Source organism: Bubalus kerabau, chromosome 8 (assembly GCF_029407905.1).
Source record: "Bubalus kerabau isolate K-KA32 ecotype Philippines breed swamp buffalo chromosome 8, PCC_UOA_SB_1v2, whole genome shotgun sequence".
Lineage (NCBI taxonomy): Eukaryota > Metazoa > Chordata > Mammalia > Artiodactyla > Bovidae > Bubalus > Bubalus kerabau.
The window spans coordinates 43,713,749-43,725,607 of record NC_073631.1 but is presented as its reverse complement, the minus strand read 5'-3'; the positions used below and the strand labels follow the sequence as shown (position 1 = coordinate 43,725,607).

The window sequence follows — 11,859 nt, the reverse complement described above, 5'->3', positions numbered from 1 at the left end:
ATCTATTTGCCATGAAGTAATGGGACCAGATGCCATGATCATTGTTTTCTGAATGTTGAGCTTTAAGCCAACTTTTTCACTCTCCTCTTTCACTTTCATCAAGAGGCTCTTTATTTATTTATTTTTTTTTTCATGATTCTGCAACAATTTATTTGCAATTTAACAGCATAGTAAAGTCAAACATTACCACTTATTGCCAATTGGAAAGGAGGAAAAAAACGGGAAGCTCTGTGTCTGGGGAGGGATTCTGTAGTTTGGCACATTTGCTGGTTCTTAAACTGCTTTTCTGAATGAGTTTGTCTCTGAGTACGTAGTGGTCCAACGTTCTCCTGACTAATTTGGATTGCTTGTGGCCATGGAACCAGTGAGGGGGCTCCATTCATAAACAGCCCACGATGCATGATAATGCTTTAAGGCTCATAGGAGAAAGTTCGCTGAGAAGAACTGTAATATACCAGAGGGGGTTTGGAGAAAATTTCCATCCAGACTACAAATTGTAGACATTGATTTGAAATAAATTGTGACTGATGATCAGTCGATGACGATTTCCATAATCATTACACTGTCTGTAATTTATCAAGGTAATGATATTTGTGTCCCCGATGTCACATTCATCCTATACTGAGGGACTGAAGAGCATGCTGTGATTTTTTTTTTTTTATCTTTTTTTTTTTTAATTCTTTCCAACCATTTGTTTTGATCCTTCACATTATAAAGCTTCTTCTTTTTTTTTTTTTAAATTTTATTTTATTTTTAAACTTTACATAACTGTATTAGTTTTGCCAAATATCAAAATGAATCCGCCACAGGTATACATGTGTTCCCCATCCTGAACCCTCCTCCCTCCTCCCTCCCCATTCCATCCCTCTGGGTCGTCCCAGTGCACCAGTTCTTCTTCACTTTCTGCCATAAGGGTTGTGTCATCTGATATCTGAGGTGACTGATATTTCTCCCAGCAATCTTGATTCCAGCTTGTGCTTCATCTAGCCCAGTGTTTCTCACACCTTCATACACAGTTGCTGTTATTTAGCGACACATTGCTTGTCACTGAGGTCTGCTGGGGCTTGAGGACAGTTACTCAAGGAACAGCTCCCCTTGCTAAGGCTTGCTCCCCTATTAAATAACTCTTGTTATCTACTGTCTGAATTAGACCAGGATTTTTAAAAGTATATCTTTTTGTGTGTGGTGTGCATTGTGCGTGTGAGAGAGGATTCTGTGTGTGTCTTCTACAGCAATAGCAATAGCTACATTTATAGTGAGCTTACTGTGTCCAAGGCACTGCTCTTAGCACTTTATATCTATGATCTGATTTCATCCTTTCTGTAACCATGATTTAGACACTATGATTATTTGTTTTACAGATAAAGAAACTGAGGAACAGAACTAAGTTCCTTGATTAAGGCCATAAAGCTAAAATGGTTTGAACCCAGACAATAGAGGTGCTAAGATAAATTGCAATAGTGAATTAGTTGACATGGCACCTGACTTGTTGGAGGGATGAGAGGACAGCTTGGCAGAAAACTGGAGAGCAGGGGCCTCTAATTAGGGCCTGGGAAGATGAGGTTCTCTGGCTTTCACAATGACCTAACAGTGATTTGGCAGTGAAGCAAAGAGGGACATGGAGCCTGTCCTGGCTTCTCTGGCTGGTGAGCAGAAAATCAGGGGGAGCATGGGACAGGCAAGTCACAAATTGCCCATTTGAGAAGCAGATGTCAATCTTAGGCAGACTCAGTCTGAAGCAGACCAATGGCAGAACTCAGAGTTCTGCCATTGGTCTGCTTTCTGCGAGCAGCAAAGAACCAGGATGACCCTGAGGCAGTTAGCCAGGCCACCAGAAGTTAAATGGAAAGAGGTAGGCTGAAGGAAGGAGATCTGGGAAATTCTGTTTAAGATGTCTATGCCCAGATGGAGGAGGAGGTATTTGTGGGCAGAACAGTGTGTGACCGGGTCAGCTGTAAAGTCCTGGGGGCTGGAGACAACATAACTCAGCCAGTCCCACTCTCTCTTTACTTTGTGCAAAATATTCCCAACAGTGTTCATTAGATTATATAATCTTGATTATTGAGGAAGACAGAATTTCTTTAATTTGCGATGTCTTATACAAAGAGTTCTTCATTAAAAGTAATTTGGTGTACTTTTAGAGATGGGAGTCACTACCAAAAGCAAATATGCTACTGTAAGAGAAAATGTTTTTAATTAATACTGAAATACTGAGGATTCTGCTAGCATTGAAAATAATTAATATTAAAGTAAAATGTTATTGCCTGACATTTCCTTTTCTCTTTACATCATTAGCATAGGATTAACAAATTTTAAATGGGATTTTCAAACTCATAGCAAGCAGCTGTCTTCTACTACAAAAGACAATACACTCATACATATGTATTATGCACTTAATTAAAACTGTTGGATTTTTATTTTAAAAAGTTCTGATGATGTCCTGCATTTTTATAATGATTTAGATCTCTGAACAGCTACCAGTTTGCATATTTTAAGTGAGAAAAGAGGATTTGGGTGGAATAGGCATTCCAAAGTTCATATAATTGAAGGTCAAGGCCTACTATTAGCTGTTCCACTGGCCTAAGATTCTACTATTAGGTAGTCATTCATTTTACTTAAAAGGAAGTATTTTTTACTCTGAATATTCTTTTACTATAAAAGTCTATGTATTTATTATAGCGATTTTAGAAAAAAAAGGAAATAAGAATGATCTATAAGCCTGTTTCTTTGAGATAAACGTTATTAATTCTATTGTATGTTTTGTTTCTATAATTTTATTATATACAGTCTATATCCACAGGATTTGAATTGAAAGTCACTCAGTCACGTCGAACTCTTTGTGACTCCATGGTCTAAACAGTCCATGGAATTCTCCAGGCCAGAATACTGGAGTGTGTAGCCTTTCCCTTCCCCAGGGTATCTTCCCAACCCAACCATATTAATAAATATGTCTTTTTTGGTTTTCATTTAATTTTAAGTGGTGACTCTTTTCCTATGCCATTAATTCATCTTCAGAACATGACTCTTCATGACATCATCATCATCATTATCATAGCTGTAGAATATTTTGAGCCTTCTACTTTTAAAATGTATGATGTAATTTATAGAAGTAAAAGACATGTGACAGGACTATATTGGGGAGAGGAAGGAGTGTGGTAAGAAGTTATATAAAATAAATTTTTATAGATTACAACAAAATAAATTGATAATGAATAGAAATAATTTAAAGAGTGAAAAGCAGTCACAGTAAGCAGCCAAAAGTCAGAAATTTTAAAAGTCAACTTCTAAAAAGAGTAACTCTTTTTTTTTTTTCCAGAAAAGAGGAATTCAAATAGGAAACATGATTTTCATTATAAATTCCTCTAAATTACTTGATTTTTAACCATCTGCATATATGCTTTGGCTAAAAAAGAAAGTGTAAATTAACTCTGGGAAAAGATTTAGACATTAAGATCACCTCAGAATCTCACACCTGTGTGTGTGTGTGTATGTGCATGTCTGTGCATGTGCATGCATGGTGCACGAGAGCACACATATTTCTGTGGGAAGGCGAAAAGGGCAGGGCTGTATCAGGAGTGGCAGGAGGGGCCTTAGGTGCGGTGCATTCTGGGAAAGCATGAGGCCCCCCAAGGATGAGACCGCACAGAGTTGACGCCAAAGAGCATTTACTCTCTCTATGTCATAGTCTTGCTTTAGGCTAATCTTACCAAGAAGACTTCATCAAGTGGAATGCAGGATCCCGAGAGCAAAGAGTGTTAGAGCTGGCAAAAGGAGAGTTCCTCCAAATGTTATCGTTATGTAGAAACAGAAGGAAATAGGGTTCTCAGCAACATTATCTATTACCATTGCCACGTAAAATCCCCTCATTATAAGCTGTACAGTGTCCAAGCCATTTTGCTGCAGAGTTATTTTGCTAAAATAAATATTTAGCTTAAAAAAATTCCATTTCTAAACTGAAATGTTCGGAAAGAAAAAAGAGTTTCTAGCTTTCTTGAAGCAAATTGTGAGTTAAAAAAGCATCTGAAATCCAATGGGAAGTGGGAGATATCATGCCTTATATCATCATCCCTCCTTCTCTCCTTTTTCCATTCTAAATGGAGTTGTGCTGTTTGGTTTGATTGATAGGTTTGGAAGTTTAGATGAGAGGCTAGAAAATTTGAGGAAAGCAACTGATCACTTTACTGATTTTATTAATTAATATTTTGAGGTGATTACATGCCAGGAGCCATGTCAGCTGCTGGTTTATAGTGGTTGATAAACACAGCCCCTGCCCTCAGGAAACCAACCCCTGGTGGGGACACATAGTAAGCAATTCAGTCATGGCAGTAGGAGAACTCTGAATAACTCAGCCTAGCTGAGGTCTTTCTTCCTATATATATTACAAAATACATAGTAAATAGTACCATTCTATTCCTAGTATCTTTCTTCCTATATATATTACAAAATATGTATAAAATAGTACCATTTCTTAGGGAAGGATTAAAGGAAAAACATGTAAAAAAGAAAAAAATTGGAATTATTTTTCTTTTTTAAAAGACTTTATTTGAATTCAATAAATGAGTCTTGGGTCACTAATTGAATTTGATTTAAGAAAAAATTGAGAACAGAGATGGTGAATTACCCTTTTGTTTCAGGTGCACTTTTTTTCATGGAGATTTCTCTTGTCTCTTTTTTCCCCTTCCAGGTGAACAGTATTCCTCTGTATCTATCTTGATTTTCTCTGCTTCTCTCACTATATTAGTTTCTCTACTTTTTCATTCTCCTGCTTCTTCTTTTTCTTCTCTTCCTCCCTCACCTTTCCATAACCTGCAGCCCTTCAGATCAGATCAGATCAGTCGCTCAGTCGTGTACGACTCTTTGCGACCCCATGAATCGCAGCACGCCAGGCCTCCCTGTCCATCACCAACTCCCAGAGTTCACTGAGACTCACGTCCACCGAGTCAGTGATGCCATCCAGCCATCTCATCCTCTGTCGTCCCCTTCTCCTCTTGCCCCCAATCCCTCCCAGCATCAGAGTCTTTTCCAATGAGTCAACTCTTCGCATGAGGTGGCCAAAGTACTGGAGTTTCTGCAGCCCTTAGATAGTCTTAAAATTATAAGCAATCAAGTCCAGCTTTAAAAGAAACATACACTGGAAATAGGGTTATTACTGTCACATTGGTATTTTTATCAGGACATTTGCATTGGCATTTCTATTAGTTCTCTAAGATGAGTTTTCTCTGTCCTGTGGTAGGCAAAATAGCCAATTTGAAAGTTGTGCATGTCCTACATCCAGAACTTATCAGTATTTCAACTAGGTGGCAAAGGGGAATTAAGTTTATAGCTGATCAGCTGACCTTGAGGATTATCCAGGTGGGCCCAATCTAATCATCAAAGCTTTTAAAAATGGAAGAGGGAGGCAGGACAGAGAGAATCAGGCAGATGGCAGCATGAAGAGGACTCAGCTTGTTGTTGCTGGCTTTGAAGAGGGACAAAGACAGTCATGAGCCAAAGTATGTGGGCCTTCAGAAGCTAAAAAAGATGGGGAAATGTATTTGCCCCTAGAATCTCAAGAAAAGAACCTAGTTTTGCAGACACCTTGATCTAAGGTTTCTTACTGGGGAAGGAAATGGCAACCCACTCCAGTATTCTTGCCTGGGAAATCCGAAAGAGGAGCCTAGCGAGCTACGTCCATGGGGTCACAAAGAGTTGGACATGACTGAGTGACTAACAACAGCAGCAAGGTGTTTTTACAGCAAAGCAAGTTGGACTTCCGCCTTCCAGAACTAACAACAAGTTTCCTTTGATTAAGTCACTACATTGATGGTAATTTGATAGAGCAGAGGTAGAAATCATGTGTGACTGCACTTTGCAAACAGTCTGGAGAAGAGATGCAGCTAGTGTTTTTTCCTTCTCAATGACTCACAGACTGTGGATCAGACGTGATTTTAAGAGTTCACTGAAGGCAGGTGTTTGTATTTAAGGCCACAGTACTTACTAAGAGGGAATAGATATTGAGAAGGGGCCAACAGGTGTACCTAGAGATTTAGATACTGAAAATTGGTGGTGGTTTAGTTGCTGAGTCATGTCTAACTCTTTGCAACCCCATGAACTTTAGCCAAGTTCCTCTGTCCATGGGATTTCCCAGGCAAAAGTACTGGAGTGGGCTGCCATTTGCTTCTCTAGAGGATCTTCCCTACCCAGGGATCAAACCTGTGCCTCCTGTTTGACAAGCAGGTTCTTTACCACTGAGCCAATGGGAAGCATAGTCTGAATAAAAAGCTACGTATTTTGGAAATATATGTATACACAGAAGGGAGTTCAGAGACAGCCTCTCCCTGCATTTACTCAAAATAATCATATGCCAAAAGTGGCCTATTGGGGGTGGCATATTTTTAGTATATGCATGCATGTGTATTTCAAATGTATGTTGTTGCTGTTGGAATCAATAAAATAAAAATACCAACAAAAGCATTATTAGCCCCTTTCCTCTTTATGTGTTTTATTAACAAGCAAATGTTACTATTTCAATTAAAATCCTGTTGGGGCATTTGAGATTTTTATGCCTTGTAAATGTATTCAGCATTCAAAAGTTTAGAAATCTCGAATTCCTTTATTTTCGAGATAGTAAAACTGAGAGCAAGAAGCATGTAAACAAATTTACCTAAAGCAGAGTAGTTCACACTGGCAGAGAAAGGAAGAGAACTCCGTGTCTTGATGCCTGAGATTCTTTTTCCAAAATGCTGCACTGAATTCAGCATATAGAGTTTCACAGAGGCTCTGCCCACTCTACCCTCTTAACACTATGCCCCTGGAATTTTGAACAGTAATAGTAATATAATGACCTCAATATGGAGTGGCCATACAGTGACTTAAAATATTTTTTTTCTATATAAGTCTAGTTGATTTCTAATGTATTCTGCTGTACAGCAAAATAATTCAGTGACACATTCTTTTGCATTATGGGTTATCACAGGATATGGAATACAGTTCCTTGCACTGCAGAGTAGAACCTTACGTATGCATTCTTTCTATAATAGTTTGCATCTGCTGATCCCACCTCCCAACCTTTCTCTCCCCAACTCCTCCACCTACCTTTGGCAGCCACAAGTCTGTTCTCTGTGTCTATGAACCTGTTTCTGTCGATGATGACTTTTTGTTCCTTTGTTTTAAATGGGCATGTCTTTAGGATTTTACCCCTTTAAACTTTTCTATAGTTCCATTAGGAGACTGGAAAGAATTCCTTTGCAAACATATTCTTAAACCATTGGTAAAAATATGGGGTATATAACCACTCTCATATCTTTTCTTATTGATGTTCTCTTTGGTTGAATATCTATAAGATCTGGATAATGTAAATGCTTGCTTTTTTTTTTTTTCTTCCATGCATACATTTCAGGGAAGTTCTATCTAGTCTCTAACTCAGGTGTTTTCTTTTAAGGAGTCAAGTTGGGTGTTAGAGTTCCAGGACAGTAACAGAAACGATATTTGTTCAGGCCTGAATCAGCCAAAACTGTGAATAACACAGCTCCTGAACCAGCTGGATATCTGAGCTTTTCTTAGACACTTGGGTAAGAATAATAGCAGGGAAAGTGGCTGTATCTTACTGTTCTTAATGTTTTTTGCATGCTTGATGAGCCTGAATTTGGAGTAGGTTTCAGGAGGAAGGGTAAGGATGAGACCAAACAAAAAGTACTACTTCAGCTGTAAAGAAACACTTTATGCCATGAAAACTGAACACAGTATGCCATGGAACTCAAAATGTATTTACAGTGATACAGTACAGCTTACACCATGTGTAAAAACATGCAGGCAGTGACTATAAAATTAAAGAGCACACAGACCCTAAATTGTTGCTCATTTATGTGAGCTATCTACAAAAATGAAATTTATTTCAATTCCTCTCTTGTATTTCCATAAGGCTGTAGAAAATTTCTAGTAGCTACAGGCTTTAAGTACAGCAGGTTAGAGGGTTATAAACCAGTCTCACTGCTGTTTCAATTTGTTCATGTTTTGTAGGGTTTTTTGTGATGTTGGAACTCCGAGATCATACAAGCTCAACTCATTGAATTTGGACAGCAAATTTGGACTTACTCAAGGTGCAAGCAGTATTAAGGTACCGTTTTCTGTCTGATTCTAAAAGTTCTTCACGATCTCGTCAGTATGCCTATTCATTCAGCAAGGGTTAATTGAACCCTCCCTTGTAAAGCAGTATTCTATAATAGCAGCTGGGTATATAGTGATGAATAAAACACAAAAGTGGTCTCTCTTCTCTGGAGCATAATTCTAATAGTTGGTCACAGACAGTAAACAAGGTAAGTAGGACATTTTACTCTCTGATATATTTTTTGGAGAAAAAAATAAACAGGAAAGACAGATAGCTTATGGGGAGAAGATGAAATTTTTGATAGAATTGCCACAAAGCGTTTTATATATTATATAAACTGTCACCTAAAACAGAGCTGAAGGAATTGAGGGAGGGAACCATAGACATGTCTGACAGAAGCCTTTTTGAGCAAAGGAGCTACTATTGGAAGATATTGGGAGTGAGAGTGTGTCAGCAAGAAGGCCAATAAGGCTGCGGTGTAGGAAGCAGGGAGTGGAGTCAGACTGGAATTATGGATGGAAGGCTGTATTGCATAGATCCTTGGAGGTTATTGTAAAGACTTTGAGTTTTACCCCGAGATGAGATGCTGTTGGAAAGTTTACTAACCTACACAATTTGCAACATAAATTTTGAAAACCTAAGCTGTTTAATAAAGCAGCCTCTAGCCACCTATGGTGATTTAAGTGGAAATTAATTAAAAATAAGTATAATCCATCACTAACACATTTCAATTCTGAATAGACTTAACTGACTATCTTATTGAGCAGCACAGAATAGAACATTTCCATTATTTGAGAAGGTTCTTGGATAATGCTATTCTAGATTAATCATACTGATTAGACATTAATTCTAAAAAATGAAAAAAAATAAAAATGCATGCCACCGAGAGAATTTGCTGCAAATATTTTGCTAGGCTTTAGAGATAAAAATTTATATGAGGAAGAAATGGGATTTTTCTTTGTAGATCTTCTAGTCTCTTAAGGAGAGCAAGGAACATAAATATAGTCACAGAATTATCATTAAAGCATGGTCAAGGCATATATTTCAAAAGAAAGATAGGCTGTTAGCCTGGGGGAGAGAAGTTTCCATCCAAATGAGTTTGGAAAATAAATTGTAAGTCATACAGTGGGTCATGGTGTTTCAGGTGAATAGACTACATGAATAGAAATAATAGTACTTAATAACCACCATGATAAAACTGATATCTTTGTACCTCATTTAATTTTTACCACATTTATGTTCCATTTTACATGTATAGAACATAGAAATCCAGAAATTAAATAAGTTGCCATTATCACAAAGCACCTTATTATATGCAAAATTAATCATATTAACTGCGCAAAAAAACCCACACCAATTACTCTCATAAAAATATGCTAATTAAAAGTTGGTTATAGAACCAGGATTTAACTGTGGTGTATAGCTTTAAAATCCCATGCTTCTATTTACTATTTTATATTCCAGCCTGATCCCCAAAAAAGTGTCATACAATGCTAAAGAGAAAAAAAAATTACCAGGATATATAAACACTATGAACATATTATATAAAGCAACTAACAGAATTGCCAAAACATAAGTGTAAACTAACAATGAAGGCTGAAGCTTTCAACATACACTTCTCAGAAGGGGATAGATTAAAAAAAAACAAAATTTTAAGTGGCGATGCTGAGAATCTTTGCAATTGAAAGTTTCAGTTACTACAAAAATATTTAACTTAATACCTAAGCCAATATTTGTCAAAATTTGAGAGACAAAGCTGAGTCAGTGCTCAGAGGGAACTTCTTAGTTTTAACAATGTTTTTCTGTTAACAAGTAAAACAAAAATTCAATATCAGAAACTGGAAAAATTTCACTGGTGTTTAGAAGTAAGAAAGGAAATAAAAAACATAATGTCAAATAATATTTTTAAAATAAAGATAAAATATAGAGAACTAACCAAAAAGAGAGAAGTGAAACAAAACTAATCTTTGAAAAGGTTTGTGAAGTAATGTTGCGGAAGCTGGGGATAAGTAAAATGGTGTCTCTACATTCCTGCTGCTGCTGCTAAGTCACTTCAGTCGTGTCCGACCTGTGTGACCCCATAGACGGCAGCCCACCAGGCTCCCCCATCCCTGGGATTCTCCAGGCAAGAACACTGGAGTGGGTTGCCATTTCCTTCTCCAATGCATGAAAGTGAAAAGTGAAAGTGAAGTTGCTCAGTAGTGTCTGACTCTTAGCGATCCCATGGACTGCAGCCTACCAGGCTCCTCCATCCATGGGATTTTCTAGGCAAGAGTACTGGAGTGGGGTACCTTTGCCTTCTCCGACATTCCTTCTAGTCCTCAGCAAATCCACTGTTTCCTAGTTCTACTTTCTTACAATTTCCTCACATTATATTCTGCACCCGTGTTTCTAAACTATGAGAAATGCCTAGGAATTTTACATTTCTAAAAATGTTCTTAGCAAAGTAAGATGGCAGAGCCCATGGAATTTTTATTTGGCCCATGAAGTTAAGTGAAGTCGCTCAGTCATGTCCAACTCTTTCCTACCCCATGGACTCTAGCCTGTCAGGTTACAAAATCCATCCATGGGATTTTCCAGGCAAGAATACTGGAGTGGGTTGCCATTTCCTTCTCCAAGGTATCTTCCCGACTCAGGGATTGAACCTGAGTCTCCAGCACTGCAGTAAGACTCTTTTCTGTCTGAGCTACCAGGGAAGCCCGTTTAGCCCATAATATTACACTATTTTGTTTCCCTTCTTCCCTTTAACCTTCCCTCTGTTCTTCTTTTTTTTTTTATGCCTATATTTATGTTTTAATTTTCTGTGATTTGTGGTAGACAATTGTCTCATCACCATGAGACCTTGTATTTCTTAAGTTGTTTTCTGTATAGAAGTAATACCTAGAGCAAAGAGTAAAATACATTTTTATTTTGTCAATGTTTATGGACAGAATCAGATTAAAAAATAATGATTTTGACAAGGGGGGAAGAAAAACCATCTTAAGCTTCACTGCCTTCATTAAGGCTTATGTACTTGCATGAGTCAGGCTTGAGTAATTTTATGATGCAGCTTGTAGTCGAATATGATTTGCAAGCAGGTTTCTAACTTATTTTTAAGCTGACTTTGCATATGATAGTGCCTCCCAACTGTGGATCATTTCCAATAGTTGTGCAACTAATACTATCTCTTAAAGATGGAAGTTGTTCTTTTGTATGATAAGCAATTATTAGTCACTTCTTGAGATTAGGAAAAAACAAAAATTAAAAACCGGGAATTAATGTAGGCCGAAACATCTACTATATGTGTTCAGAGTAATGTAAATTTTCAATCACTTCCCCTGTTAATTTGAATAAAGAGACTATACTTCCCTTCAGCTGACTGGGTCCACTGTGTAGCCCTAGCCTATGGTTTCACAAGTTTATTGCGTAGCTCAACTATTTCCAGAACACAATAGTCTATTTTCCTTTGGATGTGCTCTTACTCTCCAGGAATGACAGAATTGTTGGAAGGGCTTCTTTGTCATTAACGAAGTTCTGAAAACCTCTAGAATACTAATGAGAAGGAATAATGCCGAGAAAATGGACAAGAATCTACTTCTTTAACAAAGGCTTCTCCTTGCTCATCTGTTTCTGCCCTCAGCATTTTCTCACAGCTAATTTCAGCAATTTATATATCTTCCCCCTTACTCAAACACCCAGCTCACCCTGACAGCTTGGAGGCCCAAGCCTGCCCCTCAGCCTTAGGAACCATGACCTATAAAGCAAGTATGTCAAAGCAAGTGGCTTCAGCTCCA

At 37.8% G+C, this 11,859-nt stretch overlaps 1 protein-coding gene across 9 annotated transcripts in view; it reads left to right on the top strand.

The window, feature by feature from the left end:
* Positions 1-5,374: 5,374 nt before the first annotated feature.
* Positions 5,375-11,859, top strand: part of LOC129659063 (platelet glycoprotein 4) — a 376,463-nt gene continuing 369,978 nt past the window's right edge. For 7 of the 9 annotated variants that reach the window (XM_055590131.1, XM_055590124.1, XM_055590123.1 and 4 more), the window contains exons 1-2: positions 5,375-5,492; positions 7,999-8,095. The gene's annotated coding sequence lies outside the window, so the exon portion shown is untranslated. Of the gene's footprint in view, positions 5,493-7,420; positions 7,551-7,998; positions 8,096-11,859 lie in introns of all 9 variants that reach the window. The other 2 variants (XM_055590132.1, XM_055590125.1) reach the window with 1 other exon arrangement.